Below are 20,173 nucleotides of genomic sequence, written 5' to 3'. Positions count from 1 at the left end.
AAAGGAAATTGATTCTTTCTCCAAACACACAGAAAAGAAAACATTATTCATCTTCTCCAAAAATACAAACACAAAATCGACCATTGTTCTAGGCATTGCTTAAGGGTGTTCTCAGTCTTCGTATCCGTCCACACCGGAAATGAGGAGTCGTGTAACCCTGGGGGTTGATTACCATGAGTCCGCGTGTGTGTAGCGGGGCAAATTCAACTTTAGGGCAGTGATTGGTGTCACGCCACGACATAATTTCAGATAAGCCATTCTAATTTAATCTGCTATTAGTCATATCTCCTACAATCTAAAGTTGAATTTGATTTTTATTCTTATGGTTAATAGTACTATGTTGAAATTTTGTTATTGCGAGGATTATCTCTCTAAATGCGACTCAATCGCTGCCGCAAGGAACAAAATTTTATTGTTATTTTGTTTGATCGGTATAGTGTTCAAGGGTTTGATAATAATAATATCAAAACCGAATATGTATTAGCATATGAATTAGTGCTTTTGGGTGTTTATCTAACTATGTCTCCTTCTGATTATTGCTTTGACATAAATTGAAAAGGATATCAAATAGGCTATGAAAATGCTCATCCAAAGAAGAATCATGCCTCAATATCAGAGAGAGATGTAATAGAGTTGCTAAAGACGAACAAAAATGTATGCATGCCAACAGTTTGATGAAATGCCAAAGAGAGGAAAATGAGAAGGTCAAGCGATCGGAATTGATCTCGGGACATCATACTACATAAAAGGAGAGTTTTCTTATCTAAATTAAATTTGGGTCAAGCTCTAACTAATTTATATTTTATATATATACTATCTCCCTTGTGCGGTTTTATTCCGTCTTTTCGATGTGGGGTTGTTTGGTGAGTAGTGATTGGTCTGGATAAATTTGTTTGTTTCACTGCATTGCATATACGAGAACTGCAAAGGTTGGAGTATTTCCTAGTATTGGATTATTATTGTGAGATTAGATCATATCTTCGTGTGGTTTCTAAGATCAGTTAGGTGGAGAGAGAGATATTGAAGTTTGTTACACCCATTAGTCTTCTGGAATTAGGGTAGGTTGAGTCTGAAACATAATAGATTATGCTGGAGTACTGGAGATGGCACATAGGAAGTTCTCGTTGGTATCAACAAAGACTACTACAAATCTGCGTAGTTAGTTTTGGTCTTTAATGACTTGTTAACTTATTTATTTGCTTAAGCATTAATTGTTGGCACAATGTCTAGTATCCGGATAGTTACTTGTTTATGAGTTTGGTATTTACTTTTAACTCTTGATAATCAAATAATGTTTTGAGAGCTTAAAAGATTCGATTTGTTGGCTGATCTAAACTTCTGTAGGCGAGGGACATGACTTCTGTTGCGATTCCGACTATTAAAAGGAATTTAAATTTGTCAATTTCTTCTTGAACTTTTATGGACCTCAACTGGATAATATGAAATAATCCCCTTACTTAGACAATCCTATGATACAGGTGGGGAATGTGAAGTGTTACATTAATCACTGAAATGCACCTTGCGATGATGGTCAGACGAGTATGTTTGAAATGGCCATTGGTTAATAGAAAGTGATAGTTATATTATGGAGTTGAGTGTCCATTTCATTGGATTCTACCATTAGAAAAGTTTTGGATGTTAGCTCATTGTGGGAGTAAGGCGATTTTTCTGTTTCTCCACGTTGTTATTTACATATTACTATGTATGTGGTTGTCAGGTACAATGAGTTAATTGGAATATGTGAGATCCATTGTTGGTGAAGCCAACTCCATTAGTTCTAGTGTTTTGGCTTACAAGCTATAATTGAGATAGCTGGTAATGTGATTAGAATACATGCTTGAGGCATGGACATTGATCATGGAAAAAAAATGTGATATCGTGTGAAAATGAGAGGAATATTGAGATTTTCTCATAAAAGGCCTTTGTATAAATTTTTTGTTGGAGTCAGCATTGAGGAATGGATTTGAAGCCTATGTGGAGTGAATTGTGATTGATACCCGTCTTAGAAATAACTAAGTTCAATGGGTCAAACGAAGTCACAAAAGAACTCAAGTAATGTACTACAGCTAGAGCTGTCAAAAATCGACCCGACCCGAAAACCGACCCGAACTCGACCCGAAAATACTGGGTCCTGGACAAGATTTTGTGACCCGTAACCCGATTTTATCCGAACCCGAGCAATCCGAAAAGGAATGGGTCAAAACCCGACCGAACCCGTTTTGGACCCGACCGATTGAAAATCATTGTATTTATAGTAATAAATGAGATTATGAGAAAATTTAAGCATAATAGACACGTTGTTTTTACTATTGTTGTGTGTAATATGATTTTAATTTGAATTATACGCCATTTTATGGTTGAATTTGACTAAATATAAACTTTCGTAGGAAAATTTGTTAATTTGTGCCAACATTTTGTATATTTATCACCTAAATTAATGAAAATATAATGCGCGTTTTAAAATCTCTCAACCCGTTGGGTCGACCCGAACCCGAAAGTTCTGGGTCTTGAACAAGCATTTGTAAACCCGAACCCGAAAGTGACCGACCCGATTCAACCCGAACCCGAAAGTAATTTTTTACAACCCGACCCGACCGACCCGTTTGACAGGTCTAACTACAGCCATTCCTATTAATAAAAGTGATGTAGCATTTTCTCTACTGTCATATGTGTAAGGTTGAGCCAAGGCTCTTAATAAGTTCATAGCCTTGTAAAGGTGGTTTGTGACAGTACAAACTTGATGAGCTTACCTATGTGAATGTGGGGGTTACGCCCAATCTCGTATGAGGTTCCTTAGGCTAGGACCTCTAGAGCGTTCATGAAAAACCAGGTATATGTGGGGCATTGACTATTAAAGTTCGCGAGAGCACTACTTGTTTTGAGAAAAGTTTGGTGCGCTGTTGTGTTACTACAATCCCCATGCAAGGTTCAAGGGTAATTCTACCTTACATGGTTGTATGACATACTAGTATGCACCAGGTATCAATTCAAGTCCACAAGACATTGATACTTGAATTGCAAAACTAAGTATCCCTTGCCCAGGACATCTTCTCTTAATAAAGCCTATTTTCTTTTGAATCATGTGGGGGAATGTTGGAGTTTTACTCCTTTCGGTCTATGTTGAAAAAAAGAATTAAAGTTCCCGTAAATACAATGTGGTTTTTCCTATTATGAATCATCAATTTTGGAGCGTAATTATTGAATTGATTGTGTAATGTCAACTAATTGATTTGTTGGCCATTATTACCTTAATTGTTTCCTCCATTTATGGCCTAATTGATGACCAATTAATAGCCTTCCGTATATGTTGATCCTTTTGGGCTACTTAAAAAGGCAATTGATTCTTTCTCCAAACACACAGAAAAGAAAAAATTATTCATCTTCTCCAAAAATACAAACACAAAATCGACCATTGTTCTAGGCATTGCTTAAGGGTGCTTTCAATCTTCGTATTCGTCCACACCGGAAATGAGGAGTCGTGTAACCCTGGGGGTTGATTGCCATGAGTCCGCGTGCGTGTAGCGGGGAAAATTCAACTTTAGGGCAGTGATTGGTGTCACGCCACGACATAATTTCAGATAAGCCATTCTAATTTAATCTGCTATTAGTCATATCTCCTACATAAGTATGGCACTGATGATTTTGGGACTAAGAAATATGCTTGTAGTCGTTGGTTAAATTTCCGTATGACTGATGATAGGCTTGTCCTTGATCAAGTTCATGAGTATGAACATTTATGTGCTGATATTGTTGATGAGGGTATGAAAATCTGTGAGCTTTTCCAAGACAACTATCTCCTTGAGAAATTACCCCCTTCTTGGCAAACCTATGTCCATTCCATGAAACACAAACAAAAAGACTTTACCCTTCAAGAACTCGTTTCCCACATTAAGATTGAAGAGCAGAACCGTCTCCAAACCAAGGGAAAATCTACTGACCATTCTTCCTCTACTGCTAATCTTGTTGAAACTAAAAGAAATGCAGGTTATGATAAGGGACCGAAAGGCAAGGGTCCAAATCAGTTCCATGGTACAAGGCAGAACAACAACAACAACAAAGAGAAAATGCAATTTAAAGGAAATTGCTATACTTGCGGTAAGTATGGTCATTCAGCTAGGGAATGCAGGCAAGGACATGGACCTGGGAACAAGCCAAAAGAGAACAAGCCTCAAGCTAATATCACTGAAGACATCATTGCTGCTGTCGTTTCTGAGGTGAATCTGGTGAGCAACGTGACTGAATGGGTTGTTGATACTTGAGCAACTCGCCACATTTGTTCGAGCAAGGAAATGTTTCAAGACTATGAAAAGGTTTCTGAAGGAGAATGTGTCTTCATGGGAAACTCAAGCACTGTGAGTGTACTTGGCAAAGGAAAAGTTTTTCTAAAGCTTACTTCTGGAAAAACTATTGCTTTGCAAAATGTTTTGCATGTACCCGATATCCGCAGGAACCTCATTTCTGGTGCTTTACTTAACAAAGCAAGTATCAAGTTAACTTTTGAATCTGATAAACTTGTACTTACCAGAAATGGTGAATTTGTGGGTAAGGAATTTTGTAATGGGGGTTTATTTGTGCTTGATGTTGTGACTGATAATAATAACTCTCCTGCTTCTGTTTATATTGCTGAGTCAGTGTCTTTATGGCATTCTAGACTAGGTCATGTGAATGTTGCATCTGTAAGAGACTCAAACAACTTAGTCTTATTCCAGACTTTAGTAATACCTCTTTTGATAAATGTGAAGTTTGTGTAGAAGCTAAGCACCCGAAAAAGCCTTTAATAAGAATGTATGTCGTTCTTCTACCTTACTTGAACTAATTCATAGTGACTTAGGCGACTTTAAGAATTCCATGAGTATATCATATTACCTTTGTGGATGATTTTTCTCGTTACTGTAAGGTCTATTTATTGAGTACTAAAGATGAGGCCGAAGAGAAATTCCATATTCATAAGGCTGAGGTTGAAAACCAATTAGACCTGAAAAAAAAAGAGTTAGATCAGACAGAGGTGGTGAATATGATGGAACTCCTTTAAAGAAATTTTGTGAAGCTAATGGAATTATTCATGAGGTTACAGCTCCTTATACCCCAGAACAAAATGGAATAGCTGAATGCAAAAATAGAACACTTAAGGATATGATGAATGCTATGCTTATAAGTTCTGGTATGCCTACTAACATGTGGGGTGAGGCAATTCTTTCTACTTGCTATGTCCTTAACCCTGTTCCCCATAAGAAATTAGATAAAACCCCATATGAATTGTGGAAAAGGTTTAAGCCTAATTTGGGTTACCTTAAAGTGTGGGGGTGTTTGGGAAAAATAGGACTTCCTGATTTTCAAAGGAGTAAGATTGGACCTAAAACCGTGGATGGTATTTTTATAGGTTATGCGTCCAACAGTGCTGCATATAGATTCATTCTTAAGGATGCATCCGGTTTTGGACCAATTCGAGAGTCAAGGGATGTAGAGTTTTTTGAGCATATTTTTCCTATGAAAGTTAATGTTCAAGCATGCTTACCTGTTGCATCTCCATCTTCTATTGTGCATCATGACATTGCATCATCTAGTGAGACTCTAGAACCTAGAAGGAGTAAAAGAACTAGAACTGAGTCTAGCTTTGGACCCGATTTTATTACTGCCTTCCTAATTGAGAAAGAGTTATTAGAAGAGCAAGAAGTTGATGCATTTCTCTTAGAAGAAAACCCCATATCTTATGGAGAAGCTATGAGGTCAATTGACTCAAGTTTTTGGTTAGAGGCCATAAATAGTGAAATTGTTTCTATCATGAGTAATAACACTTGGATTTTGTCTGATCTTCCTAGAGGTTGCAAGCCCTTATGTAGTAAGTGGATATTTACTAAGAAACATACTCCAAAAGGATCTTTGATTAAGTCTAAAGCTAGGCTTGTGGTAGGAGGTCATCGTCAAAAGCATGGTGTAGACTATTTTGATACATATTCTCCTGTCACTAAAGTGTTGGGTTATGATACATATGAATAATCATAAATCATGCGGAAAAACCATAAAGCCAGGAAACATATTATTAACACATAATCATTTAGCATAATTCAGATGCATACACTTTGTAGCGTGCCCTCCCTAGCTGCGCCCGAACCGAACAAGAACAAGTCTTTAGGACTCCAAGTGTCGTCCCTCCGTAGATAGTCCACAGCACGTCCGGATCCGCCTTAAGCTTGACCAACTAGAATCGCCCTTAAGGTACTAAAAATTTCGGCTAATAGGGCAAGAGTGTATGGCTGATTTTTGCGAAAATCTTACCTTTGAATACTTGAATCTTACGTATATAAATTTGTGACCCTAGGCACATATTTATAGAGTTAAATAAAAGGACTTAGAATCCTATTAGAATACCAATTTAGTTTAACTAGAATCCTATTAGGATTCTTATTAAATAAAATCTATCTACTAGGATTAGGATTTAATCATAGAACAAATTCTAATAGCTTTAGGATTTGTATTGCACACAACCGTACACGAGCACGAGCACGAACACCACCCGCTCAAGCCTTGTGGCCCACGCGAGTCTGCACTCGCTCGCAGCCCAATGTCGCAGCCCAGATTTGCTCCGCGCGCGCCAAGGCCTTGCTGGGCCTGGTGTAGGCACCTACTTTTGTCCCCATTCCCGAAAGGGAAGGTTCGATGATGAGAACGTAAATCTCCACTTGACAACGCATCTCCTATAATATAAGGAATCTCAATTCCCCTTTTCATTTCACCCGAAACCTGCTATTTATAGAAACCAGCTATTTATGGAAACCTACTAAAAATAGTAACTGTCGTAATGGGTAGTTGTTAAAAGTGGCAAGTCATAAAAGATAGAAACCTGTCAGAATTAGGTGTTGCACTCCAACATAAATCCTAAATGAGATAGAGATTATGAGAGAATCCTATTCCTAATATGATTCGAAAATAAGAGTCACGTATTAATTAAAATCCTAACGAGCCTAGAGTTCGTAACGGGCCCAGATGCATTCCATCATAAAATTAATACGCACTAAAGACTCAATTAAGTCTCAAACACTCCGGATTCTAGGAATCCGAATCTGACTGAGAAAACAGCCCAGATCCTATTTTCAACGCCTGGCTCTGGGCGCCGAAATCTTTGACGCCCAGGCCTGGGCGCTGAAAATACCTGGGACGTGTTCTTTCCTAATTCTTCGTGGATTAGAGTTCTACAATTCTATCTTTCCACGAACTCTTTTCTATAAATAGGGCCTTAAGTTCGACGTGAAAAGGACATAACACACAATAATTATTCTGAGTATTGACTCCAACCCCTAAGCCTAAGCCTCACGCTGCGAAATTGATCACGCGTTCTATCGCAATCGATCCATAAATCGAACAGAACGTATCCTGTCCCATAACTTGAGATCCGTTAAATAAAAGGAGAAATAGCAAAGTCAAAGTGGTTAGTTTTCTGAGAACCGTGACGTACCTCTCAAGGGTGCGTCGTAATGTGTCCCTTTTCTATGATTTAATTGCTTTCCTCGCCCTTTTATGAACTATTAAACTAATTAAATCTGATTGTTCTATCACGCCTAATAAATATTATGTTTTTGGGAAATTGGATTATCATGCTAGGTCCCTTAATACAATCTAAATCAGATAATCGCGCTCGATCTAGTATTATATGTTGCATATTGTTAAAATCGACTCAGATTAGTTTAAAAGTTAACGCATGTCCCTTCAATTATTTATGCTGAGCTAGTAAGGATATCCTGCGAGCTAGTAAGGATATCCTGCCTCTGGAGTTATCGAAGAGCGAGTACTCCTCTCGGTAGTTACAGTCCCCCGAACCCTCAATCTCTACCCTGCGGGTGTACATTGAGCGATCCCCACCACCAGGGATCACAAGGGAACCTACGGCCGTCGTGGTCAAACATAATTGCACTCCCTTTATGTCACGATAACCGGGTTTTGTCAGTTTTTCTCATTGTCATTAAAAACTGAATGGCGACTCCTATATTACTAGTCAATTGGGTGTAAACTCACAGGAAATCCAATTACACTTGATTTGACAAAAAGAAGCGTCACACCCACGAGGGACGAGGTCACGCATTAGCCTCGTGCTTTTTCGACCCCCTCACAGTGGCGACTCCGCTGGGGAAAATGAAGGAATTACTCGTGCTTGTAGGTAATCAAAATAGCCGAAGGGAGAAACGATCCTACCCCGCGTTTATTTCCCCATCAAGTTGGGACGACCTGAAAATCAGCATATTAATGTGAACGGACAGAACCGCATAACGAATCTTGGCTTCCTTGGTGTTTCATCTCGGGAGTTGGGACTAAGGATACCCATCGCCAACCGGGGGGTGCATACGCTTCGAATGTTGTCCACTCAGCACTTTCGCTAGTAGTACACCCGTCCCAAACCCAATCGCTCGCCCACTAGGTCCCTCTCGCCTGCATGCCCCCTTGGCTTGCACTTGCGGGTTGGCCTTCTGGGACGAAATTCGTCTGTTGAAAGCACTACCCCGACCGGGGCATGTGGTGGATCTGCGATCGAAGCGATACCAAGCCAGGCGCAAATAAATACCCATAGAAGCCTATCATAAGCCTATCATAAGCCAGGCCTCATGATGGAATGTTAGTTATGTGTAACGAAATATATGATTGTGTGTGACAAACTATCCTAGAAAAACCAACGACCTTAAAAATTGCCCAAACATTCATAAACCAATTTGCCAAAGAGTTATACCGAAATACGTGTTCCGCAAACCCGAACGATCGCCACAAAAATAAGCGACGCTCGGGATGGCCTGTAACGAATCCTACAAACGCTGCACAACGCGTAAAGGACGTTATTAGGCAAGCACGCAAAATCGAAGTCGCATAAACAAAAGTAGACGCAAACAGAAAACGAGAACCAGCCAGGGACGCATTTTCAACGCCCCTGGGTGGACGCCAGAATTTCTCACGCCCGACGCTGGGCGCTGAAGTTGCTGTTTGGCCTTCTGGTCAGGCGCAACAGCCTCGGTGCCCGCGAAAAAGAAAACACGTAGCAAAAAAAACCGTTCGTAAAAAAATTGCTGCGAGGGCGTTAGAAAAGCACTCGATTCTAAAAGCGACTCATAAAAAAGAATAACTCTTTGCGTCGTTGTTAGGCCTCCTACGACGACAATGCTCGGCACCAAAACCGAACATGCTAATAATTATGAATGTCACACGGGCAAGTGTTTCGAAAATCCAAAGAATGACCAAAAGAAAGAACTAAAAAGTGTACCAACAAAAGAAAGAGTGAAAAACCAATAGAGAGAGTCGAAGTCTAGACTAAATAATACTTGAAACTTTGGGACCTAAACTTTAGCTTATCTTATGCATAGGACTGGTCCTGCCACTTGGTGCCGATAAGGAAATCAACGGTTAGTGCGCCTCGAAGATACATCGCCAACACCAGGTTTAGTGACTCCAAGCTCCGTCCGCCATCCCTCATTTCAAGGATCTCCGCTTCTCCAACCTCGATTCGCACCCTCAAACATGTCCATCGAAGAATTGCGAGACCAGATGGCTCAAATGAACCAACTCATGGGCCAACTGAAAATGGAAAACGAAGCCTTAGCGGCTGCACAAGCCAAAAATGACCTCGATAACGAGAAGAGGATTGAAAAAATGGTCCTACAGCAAACCATGGGGAGCAAGTACTTCTCCCTCAATCCTGAACCTTTTCCTGGCAAACTACCAGAAAAGTTTAATTCATCTGACTTACCAAAGTTTAAAGCCACGGACAATCCCCGTGATCATCTATTGAGCTTTGTGAATGCCATGAACTTGAAAGGCGTGGACAAGTCCATGTATTTACCTGCCTTTCCTTTGTCCTTGGAACCTGTACCGCTCAAATGGTACTATCACCAGGACCCTAAGCTCTTCCCCACTTGGGAAGACTTTGTCAATGTCTTCATCAAGCAATACTCGTCGAACATGGATTTTCAAGTCACCATGCGCGAGCTGGAAGTTCTCTTCCAAAAGAAAAATGAGGGTTTCACAACCTACTTTGCTAGATGGAGGGATCAGGCGGCCCAACTAATCAATAGGCCTCCCGAAACAGAATTGGTCCAAAAATTCATTGACAACCTGGACCCGGCCTACAGACAACACCTTGGGTACCTGGGACTTGACACTTTCAAAAGAGTTTATGATGTGGGAATAAAGATCGAGGATGATCTCGCAAAAACAATACAAAGTAAACCCGCATACAAAAGAAACACCTACAACAGGGGCAACACATCCCAAGCCCAAGAAGTCCATGCTGTAGAGGAGACTCCCGCCCGAAGAAGCCCTGGAAGATGGGTCCGAGACCGAAAGTTTGCCCCACTCGGGTCGACTTTGGTACAAGCCTTCGAAAGACTAACCAATCAAGGAAAGTTGAGACCTATAGGCCCCACCTGTGACCCTCCTGTCAAGAGCAAATATTGGGTCGAAGGTACTTATTGCAAATTCCATCAAGGAAATGGACATGACCTTGAAAACTGTTGGAACCTAAAAAATACCTCTCCCTAACGTTGGCAAACCCAACAACAACAAGAGCCCACTCGGCTGTTGTCACATCTCTCTCGACCAACCAGAAAATGAGAACTTTGACCCTACGGTGTACATTACACCACAAGGTGCACCACTCGCCGTGGTCCCTGTGGATCGAATCGAGAGAGAAGTGTGCGGCGTGTGGGATGATGAGGCTGAAGATATTTACCTATCTCAAGTGTCGGGCCAGGACCTCTTTACTGAAACTTGGCCCGGGTATGCTCTCATTGACACCACCCCTCAGGAGCCCGAGGTCGACAACCTCACCCGATCCGGAAGAATATACCAACCGGATATTCGCCCACCTCCTATGGACGATATCCCAGTTAGGCAAACTCCTGAGAATGGACGGCACTCCACCGTCGCGGAAGTCATTGAAAATCCTTTCTTGAAACAACTAAAAAGAACTAAAGCCGAAATTACCATCTGGGATCTCATGTGTACTTCAAAGGAACATCGCGAAAAGCTTATTCGCTCACTCGACCTCATCTCAGTACCTACAGATATCACACCTGACTCATTGGTTAGCCATGTCACGAGAGATGCCGGAGAAAAGGCCATAGTTTTCACTGACAAAGACTTTCCCAAAGAGGGGGGTGCTCACAATAAGGCCCTCTATCTAGTAGTTGGATGCAAAGGACAAAACATCCCCCTAGCACTCGTAGATAACGGTTCGGCGGTTAATGTTTGCCCATTGCGAACCGCCCATTGCTTGGGGCTAGGAAACGATGACTTCCAAACCTCCACGCAAGGGGTACGAGCTTATGATAACTCCCGAAGGCCTATGTTGGTAAAAATCAACCTTACCATACAAACCGGGCCTGTGGCACGCACCACGGAGTTTCAAATAATCGACATCAAGCCCACTTTCAACCTCCTCTTAGGGCGACCTTGGCTCCATGACTTAGGAGGTGTGGCTTCTACCTTGCACCAAATGGTTAAACTTAACCATAGCGGGGTAATACTAGAAATCCGCGCCCCTCCTCTCGACGTCAGTTGTACTATGGTTGGAACGGCCGAAACTGCAGACGACCTTTACGGGTTTCAAATGGAAGAAGCAATCCAGTTCATCGAAGACTATGATCCAGCATTCCTAGACCCGCACGCATCCTGAGTCATCCCTAGAATGCTGTTAGCTCAAGGTTATTTCCCCGGAACCCCATTGGGCATAAGGAAGAAGAAATGCACATTACATCCTTTACCCAACAAATCTACTCCCTTTGGCATAGGCTATGAACCAACGGAGGAAGATATTGCTGGCCGCCTGTCTGGGCTACGCCTTAACAAAGCCAAACAAACCACCCTCCTTCCCCCGTATCAAAGAACCCTTAACGGAATGTTCGTTCGGGAAGGAGAAGGACACCCATGCTGTGATTTCCCTGAACCCTTCGTTCAGGATGGCTTGCTAAAACCAGGATTTGAAATCTTCCATGACTGCCACACCTTGGATGAGGCACCCCACCTCACCAAGACTAAAACAGCTGAAATATTGGACGACCAGGCTCTATGGACATTGTTTAACGAATCGAGGCCTATGGAGGACGAGACTGTGATGACTACCCTAGTTTTACAAGATGAAGGTTTCGATCCAACCCGGTTAATCGCTCCTGCATCAACACTAGAAGAGATCGAGAACGGATGGGTGAAGACGTATCAGTGGGTCAATGCAAAAGGAATAGAATTCAAGATGAGCACCGGTGAAGGACCAAAGTTTTACGAGACTAAACCCAAGGCTTGAGCCACATAGAGCACCGTAGTAAAAAGCGCCCAGTAGTTCTTTAGATTGGTAAAAAAAAATAAAGACTTTAGATGGTCCTAAGACCCCTTAGAATATAGGTCAATTTTATTTCAGTATGTTTTCCTTACTTTCCAAATTAATAAAGGCGTAATATTTCTCCTAAAATTTTTATTCTAACACTAAAGTAAGCACCAAATGTACTTGCGAAATACAAAAATTAAGAGGCGGCCCACTCTAGGCCCAACAAACGAGGCCCACTCGGTCTTGAAATAGTGCCATGGGAACCAATTTCCGAAACCCACAAAATAAACCGCACCATCCCCTTCATATCCCCAAAACATAAAGGTCAACCAGTGTCATCATAAAAGTCAATCCATGCAACCCAAAGAAATCGAAGGAAATCAAAATCCAAAACAAAAGCAAATGTTGCTTAAAAAGGGAATTAATAAAATGTAACCCCGCCATACTCTTAAAAAACGACACGCACCTCAACCCACCTCAAAATCCTACACAAAGGTCTTCATATCTTCCGCACCCTAACTCCATTTTCAATGCCGTTTCGAGTCACGGATAGAAAAAAATAATCTGGACAAAAATGCATTTCACGCTAACAGTCAAAAAAGCCTCCGAAATAGCCTCAAAATTGATTTTAAATACGAGCAAAAATCAAAGCACTAAAACGAAAAAAAAGGAAAAAAGAAATGCAAGAACACGTGAAGCAAAGCGTCAAAGACGACCGCCCAAATCATTTTCAGCGCCCAGGGCTGGGCGCCGAAATCTTTGACGCCCCAGCCTGGGCGTTGAAACTCTCTGCCTGCCTAATTTTTAGAAGTGCTCGTCATTTTATCCGCACATAACGGAAAAATAACGAACACTTGGGGGGTACAGCACGTATCCAAAAAGGCTTACCAAAAAATATAGCCATACAAAAATAGTCGAATTTCATTTTTACATAAAACTTACGGCAAAAACGGTAGACGAGGCGAAAATAATGATAATACTTCACTCATTTGACCGATTAAGTAATTAATATGCTACCACCTCAGGGCATATCTATTAAAATCCGGCATCCTAGAACTTATTCTAGCTAGAACTACGCGCGACCTGATTCTGACAAGAGACGTAGGCTATCCTTACCAAGGATTCGGTCTAATAAAAAAAAAACATATATAAATTGTGCAAAAGTGTTAGACATATAAAAATATAAAAAAGAGGAGAAACAAAAAAATGAAAAATAAAATACGCCTTTATTGAAAAATAATAAGAAGGAAAACAAAGTGCTAAGAAATGAAAAAACAAACACAACTGAAATAAATAAAGGGCACCTACACCCTAGCAAGAACTACACTACTCTAGTTCTTCCGGATCATCAAATAAAGTCTTGTAGAGGGCAATATATGTTCGCAGGATCCACCCCCACAGTCTTCTGTGCTGCCCCTATATCAATCTCCATAAGGACCGACTCCTGGACACTAACTTCCAAAGATGCCAAGGCTTCAGAAACATTCTCGGTTATAGCCCGCTCAGCCTCAAGGGCACAGACAATGGTGGGAGAAGGATTATTATCATCTACTAGACTAGTCACTGTTTCTATAGGCGGCTGAGCCTTCCTAACCCATACATTGTTCCGGCGACGATCTCCGCGAGAGCTTGCATTTCTTTTAACAACAGCAGGCCCCTTCATGTTAGGCATCTTTTTAGGCCTGGAACTGGAACGGGGAGGAACTTCCTTTCGCTTTCGATCAGGACGAGCTTTCACAGTCTTAATACCATGGGTGCGAGGTTTGGCAGAATCAGGACCCTCATACTTAATACGAATACGAGGTATCAAAAGCTCAGCCGACTCCCCATTTCGAGCCTCGGTCCTCATAGCTTTATCATCGGAGCTCATCCACAACTTGTAGTTTTTAGAAAGACCCACAAAGCCATTTGTAGCTACGGCCCAACGCGGGAGACCATCATAATACTTAGCCCACGCTTGAACCCTTTCTTGTGAAAAGGCCGCTACTTTAGGTGGTACCGTATCGGAAAAGGGGATAGTTTGCCTTAAACCGTATTGACGCATGACTCGGTAAGGGAAAATATAAGTGGGCCGAGATAGCCCCAACAAAGAAACATAAACCGATACATCAGAACCCCTTGTCATAGTAGTCAAACCCCACCATGGTACCACCCACTTAATAGAACTGATGCCATGAGTAAAAAAGGAGGCCCATTCGGCCTCGTCCTGGCCTCGGTGCAAATATTTTCGGTTACCCAAGGCTATAGGGCGATAATGTTTAGGATCGGCAGGAGCTTCCAAGAGCCTAAGCCGTTCCACGAGCCAAATCTGCAAAAAACGGGTATGATCAAAAAAAAAATTAAAAAGAAAACGGTTCCTGGGGCGCAGTTTCAACGCCCAGAACCAGGCGCCGATAATTCTAGCGCCCAGCCCTGGGCGCTGAAACTCAGCCCCAAGGCAGGACGAATGAAAAATATATATGCAAAAAAAAAACGTATACGTGCGCAAAAAAAAAATCGATTACCTGCAGTAATAGGGGGCTTCCCTTAAAAGATTCAGATTTGGCGTCCTTCTTCAGCTCATCCGCACTCAGCAAAGTCTCGGCAACAACCAACGGCATAATAGAATAGCAACTTTCCATCTGGCTAATCAAGGGGATCAACCTTATGTCACCGAACTCACCATTGTTATTCGACAACAAATAATGATTCAACAAGCAAAATACAAGGGCTCGAATATTCAATTTCTGTTCGGTCATATTCTTACTAGGCCTAAAGTGGTGTTTTACAAGTTTTGCCAAATTAACCTCATCACCTACAACAATTTCAGCAAGCATGTTAGCATCTAGTCCTAGGAAAGCCCCTATGGTTGTTTTACTCTCTTCAATAGTGCCAGGAGTGGCAGGGGTAGCATTAGTAGGATAACCAAGGATCGCGGCAAATTCATCTGGCAAAGGACATATTTCGTTGCCTCGAAAGACAAAAACATGATGATCGGAATCCCAAAAGCTTAGGGCTGCGTGCAGAAAATTATAGTCAATGTTAATTTGTTGTAAGCCTAAAAGTGCCCCTAAGTGGTATTCTTTCAACAAAGCCTTTTCTGTAGGATTAAGGGCCCGTAGCCAACGCCTAACAGCCCGTTGGAGTGAGAAAGTGGGAATCGACATGACGAAAGCAAGGAGTAACTAAAACGCAACAAAGAAAAAGGTAATTGAGAGTGATGGAAAATAAGGACGTATCTAGCCCCTATATATAGCTGAACGCATCAAGTGACATCCTGATCCCATTCGGAAACGCGTTAAGAAATCCGAAAGTCAAAATTCGCCAGGAAAGGACTTTCAGCGCCCGAAGCTGGGCGCCGAAATAATTAACGCCCAGCCTTGGGCGCCGAAATGCAGCCCAAGGCCCAGATTTCACAAAACGCGGAGCAGGAAAAGACTTAAAACCGTGTTGCTAGACACGAGGCCCTATTGCAATTAAGATCAAGCCCAAAAGCACCTTTAAGCTCCCAAATAGCAAAAATGGTAAAACTTGGTCGGAACTTAGACTTGTTTCAAGGAACATATATGTACACTTTTCAAAATAAATATGAAATATCAAGGTCATTCTTCGAAACACCAAAAAATGTTGTTAAGTCGTTGGTTTCTCAAAAAATGTTTGTCTGTCAAAGATTAATCCAGGCCAAGCTAAACCGGATGATATTAAACCTCGTCGCCCGAAGACTGAAGTCGCACCCCATGACTTCGCCAAAATAGCACACCACGTACTATGAAAGGTCGCTCGCACATACGAGCACGACCCCAAACATGATTAAAAGACGTTATGAAGTATGCGAAAAATGACCAACAAAAGCCCAAGTGCTTGAGGGCTCGCGAAAAGTATACTCCAACAAAGAGTGCGCAATTGAAATCACATTCCCGGACTACGTTATACGCCGTCCCATGTTTGGATGATCTCAAAAGAACAGGTTCGACCTCAGAAAAGGGTCGTCATTGACACTTGTACATGGTCCTCTGATCAAAGACCAAGTGGTGGCAAAAATCGAGCCATAAAGACTAGCTCAAAACCACGAAAGCAGACGGCCGCAAGACAAAGGTCCGTCTAAAACCCGTTGTCAACCCACGTTCAGGTTACAACTTAATTCGAGCATCCCTCGAAAGAATTCGCTCTTGCAAGAATGAACAAAAGAAATTCTCAAAAAAAGAAATCACGATAAAAAATAGGAAACTTGCCCATCTCAGTTGGCAAGATCACGTCACGAACCACGCGAGTTCCAAAACGAAAAAACGAATTCAGGGACGTCCACCCTCAGCGGACAGGGCTCGCCCACCCTCAGCGGGCCGGGTCTGCGTCACTAGCCGCGCAGATCCTCAGTTTTCCAAAAATAAAAATTTTCAAAATTCAAAATGAAACAGGCTCGCCATCTTCAGCCGGCGGGGTCTACGGCGCAAACCACGTAGGTCCTCATTTTCAAAAAATAAACACAAAACAAATTTCAAAATAGATTCGTCCACTTCTATCGGACGGGGTGTCCACCCTTAGCGGACAGGTTCTCCATCTTTAGCCGGCGGGGTCTACGTCACAAAACCGCGTAGGTCCTTATTTTCAAAATTTCAAAAATAGATTCGTCCACTTCTATCGGACTGGGGTGTGTAGACACCTACTTTTGTCCCCATTCCCGAAAGGGAAAGTTTCGATGATGAAAGCATAAATCTCCACTTGACAACGCATCTCCTATAAAATAACGAATCTCAATTCCCCTTTTCATTTCACCCGAAACCTGCTATTTATGGAAACCTGCTAAAAATAGTAACTGCCGTAAAGGGTAGCTTCTAAAAGTGGCAAGTCATAAAAGATAGAAACCTGTCAGAATTAGGTGTTGCACTCCAACATAAATCCTAAATGAGATAGAAAACTGCAAGAATCCTATTCCTAATATGATTCGGAAATAAGAGTTACGTATTAATTAAAATCCTAACGAGCCTAGAGTTCGTAACAGGCCCAGACGCATTCCGTCATGAAATTGATACGCACTAAAAGACTCGATTAAGTCTCAAACACTACGGATTTCAGGAATCCGAATCTGACTAAGAAAACGGCCCAAACAGCAATTTCAACGCCCAGCCCTGGGCGCTGAAATTGCCTGGATCATATTTTCAACGCCCAGAGCTGGGTGCCGAAATCTTTGACGCCCAGGCCTGGGCGCTGATAATACTTGGGTACGTGTTTTTTCCTAATTCTTTGTGGATTAGAACTCTGCAATTCTATCTTTCCACGAACTCTTCCCTATAAATAGCCCCCTAAATTCGACGTGAAAGAACACACAACAACACACAATTATGTTCTGAGTATTGACTCCAACCCTTAGCCTAAGCCTCTCGCTGCGAAATTGTTCACGCGTTCTGTCGCAATCGATCCATAAATCGAACAGAACGTATCCTGTCCCATAATTGAGATTCGTTAAATAAAAAGGAGAAATAGCAAAGTCAAAGTGGTTAGTTTTCTGAGAACCGTGACGCACCTCTCAAGGGTGCGTCGTAATGTGTCCCTTTTCGATGATTTAACTGCTTTCCTCGCCCTTTTTATGAACTGTTAAACTAACCTAATCTGATTGTTCTATCACGCCTAACAAATATGATATTTTTGGGAAATCGGATTATCATGCTAGGTCCCTTAATGCTATTTAAATCAGATAATCACGATCGAATTAGTATTATATGTTGCATATTGCTAAAATCAACTCAGATTAGTTTAATAGTTAACGCATGTCCCTTCAATTATTTATGCTGAGCTAGTAAGGATATCCTGCCTCTGGAGTTATCGACGAGCGAAGTACTCCTCTCGGCAGTTACAGTCCCCCGAACCCTCAATCTCTACCTTGCGGGTGTATATTGAGAGATCCCCACACCAGGGATCACAAGGGAACCTACGGCCGTCGTGGTCAAACATAATTGCACTCCCTTTATGCCACGATAACCGGGTTTTGTCAGTTTTTCTCATTGTCGTTAAAAACTGAATGGCGACTCCTATATTACTAGTCAATTGGGTGTATACTCACAGGAAATCCAATTACACTTGATTGAATAAAAAGAATCGTCACACCCACGAGGGACGAGGTCACGCATTAGCCTCGCGCTTTTTCGACCCCCTCACAGTGGCGACTCCACTGGGGATAGTGAAGGAAATACTCGTGCTTGTAGGTAATCAAAATAGCCGAAGGGTGAAACGATCCTACCCCGCGTTTATTTCCCCATCAAGTTGGGACGACCTGAAAATCAGCATATTAATGTGAACGGGCAGAACATCATAACGAATCTCGGCTCCCTCGGGAGTTGGGACTAAGGATACCTTTTTTCGCCAATAGGGGGGTGCATACGCCGCGCATGTTGTTAGGTTATGATACATATGACAATTCATAAATCATGCGGAAAAACCATAAACCCAGGAAAACATATTATTTACACATAATCATTTAGCATAGATTAGATGCATACTCTTTGTTGCGTGCCTTCCCTAGCTGCGCCCGAACCGAACAAGAACAAGTCTTTAGGACTCCAAGTGTCGTCCCTCCGTAGATAGTCCACAGCACGTCCGGATCCGCCTTAAGATTGACCAACTAGAATCGCCCTTAAGGTACTATTATTTTCGGCACTTTATAGGCAAATGTGTGACTGAATTTTTCTCTCAAAAACTCACTTTGAATACTTTGAAACTTGTGTTATAAATTGTGAGCCCTAGCCTCATATTTATAGCGGTATGGAAAGGGAATCGAAATCCTATTCAGATACAAATTAATTAAACCTAGAATCCTACAAGAACTCTAATTTAATTAATTTATCAAATAGAATTAGGAATTTAATCATTAACCGAACTCTGCATGTTTTAGGAAACGTGCACGAACACAAACACTTGCACACACACGCACGGCAGCCACGATGGGCCCCATGCGTGCGCGCGAGCAGCAACCCACTCAGCGCCCGCGCGCGCTGCGCGTGCTGTGCGCGCTGTGCGCGCTGCGCGCTGCGCGCAGCCTGCTGGGCCTGGCCTTGCGCTGGGCCTGGCGTGGCTGTTTGTGTGGCGCGCTTGGCTTGCTGGGCGATGGCCTGGCTTCGTGCTGGGCCTCGTCCGGCAGGCCTCGTCCGATGCTTATTCGTACGATGCGCTTCCGATTAAATTTTCCGATTCCGGAATTCATTTCCGATACGAACAATATTTAATATTTCCGATTCCGGAATTAATTTCCGTTTCGAACAAATATTTAATATTTCCGTTTCCGGAATTATTTTCCGATTCCGGTAATATTTCCGATTCTGACAATATTTCCGTTTCCGGCAATATTTCCGATTCTGGCAATATTTCCATTTCCGATAATATTTTCCGACACGTACCATGTTTCCGTTTCCGGCAACATCTACGACTTGGATAATATTTATATTTCCGATACGATCCATATTTCCGTTTCCGGCAATATCATCGTTTCCGGAGTATTCATTCCTTGCCTGTGACGATCTTAGCTCCCACTGAAACCAAGATCCGTCGGTTCCGAATATTCATAGATGGAGTATTTAATGCTATTAAATACTTGATCCGTTTACGTACTATTTGTGTGACCCTACGGGTTCAGTCAAGAGTAAGCTGTGGATTAATATCATTAATTCCACTTGAACTGAAGCGGCCTCTAGCTAGGCATTCAGCTCACTTGATCTCACTGAATTATTAACTTGTTAATTAATACTGAACCGCATTTATTAGACTTAACATAGAATGCATACTTGGACCAAGGGCATTATTTCCTTCAGTCTCCCACTTGTCCTTAGGGACAAGTGTGCATTTCCTAATTCCTTTGTCGCTCGATGCTTGCTCTTGAACATAAGGTAAGAGTTGTCATCCTTATTATGT

The sequence above is a fragment of the Spinacia oleracea genome, chromosome 1 (assembly GCF_020520425.1).
Source record: "Spinacia oleracea cultivar Varoflay chromosome 1, BTI_SOV_V1, whole genome shotgun sequence".
NCBI lineage: Eukaryota > Viridiplantae > Streptophyta > Magnoliopsida > Caryophyllales > Amaranthaceae > Spinacia > Spinacia oleracea.
The sequence above is the reverse complement of the archived record's forward strand: the minus strand, read 5'-3'. Positions refer to the sequence as shown.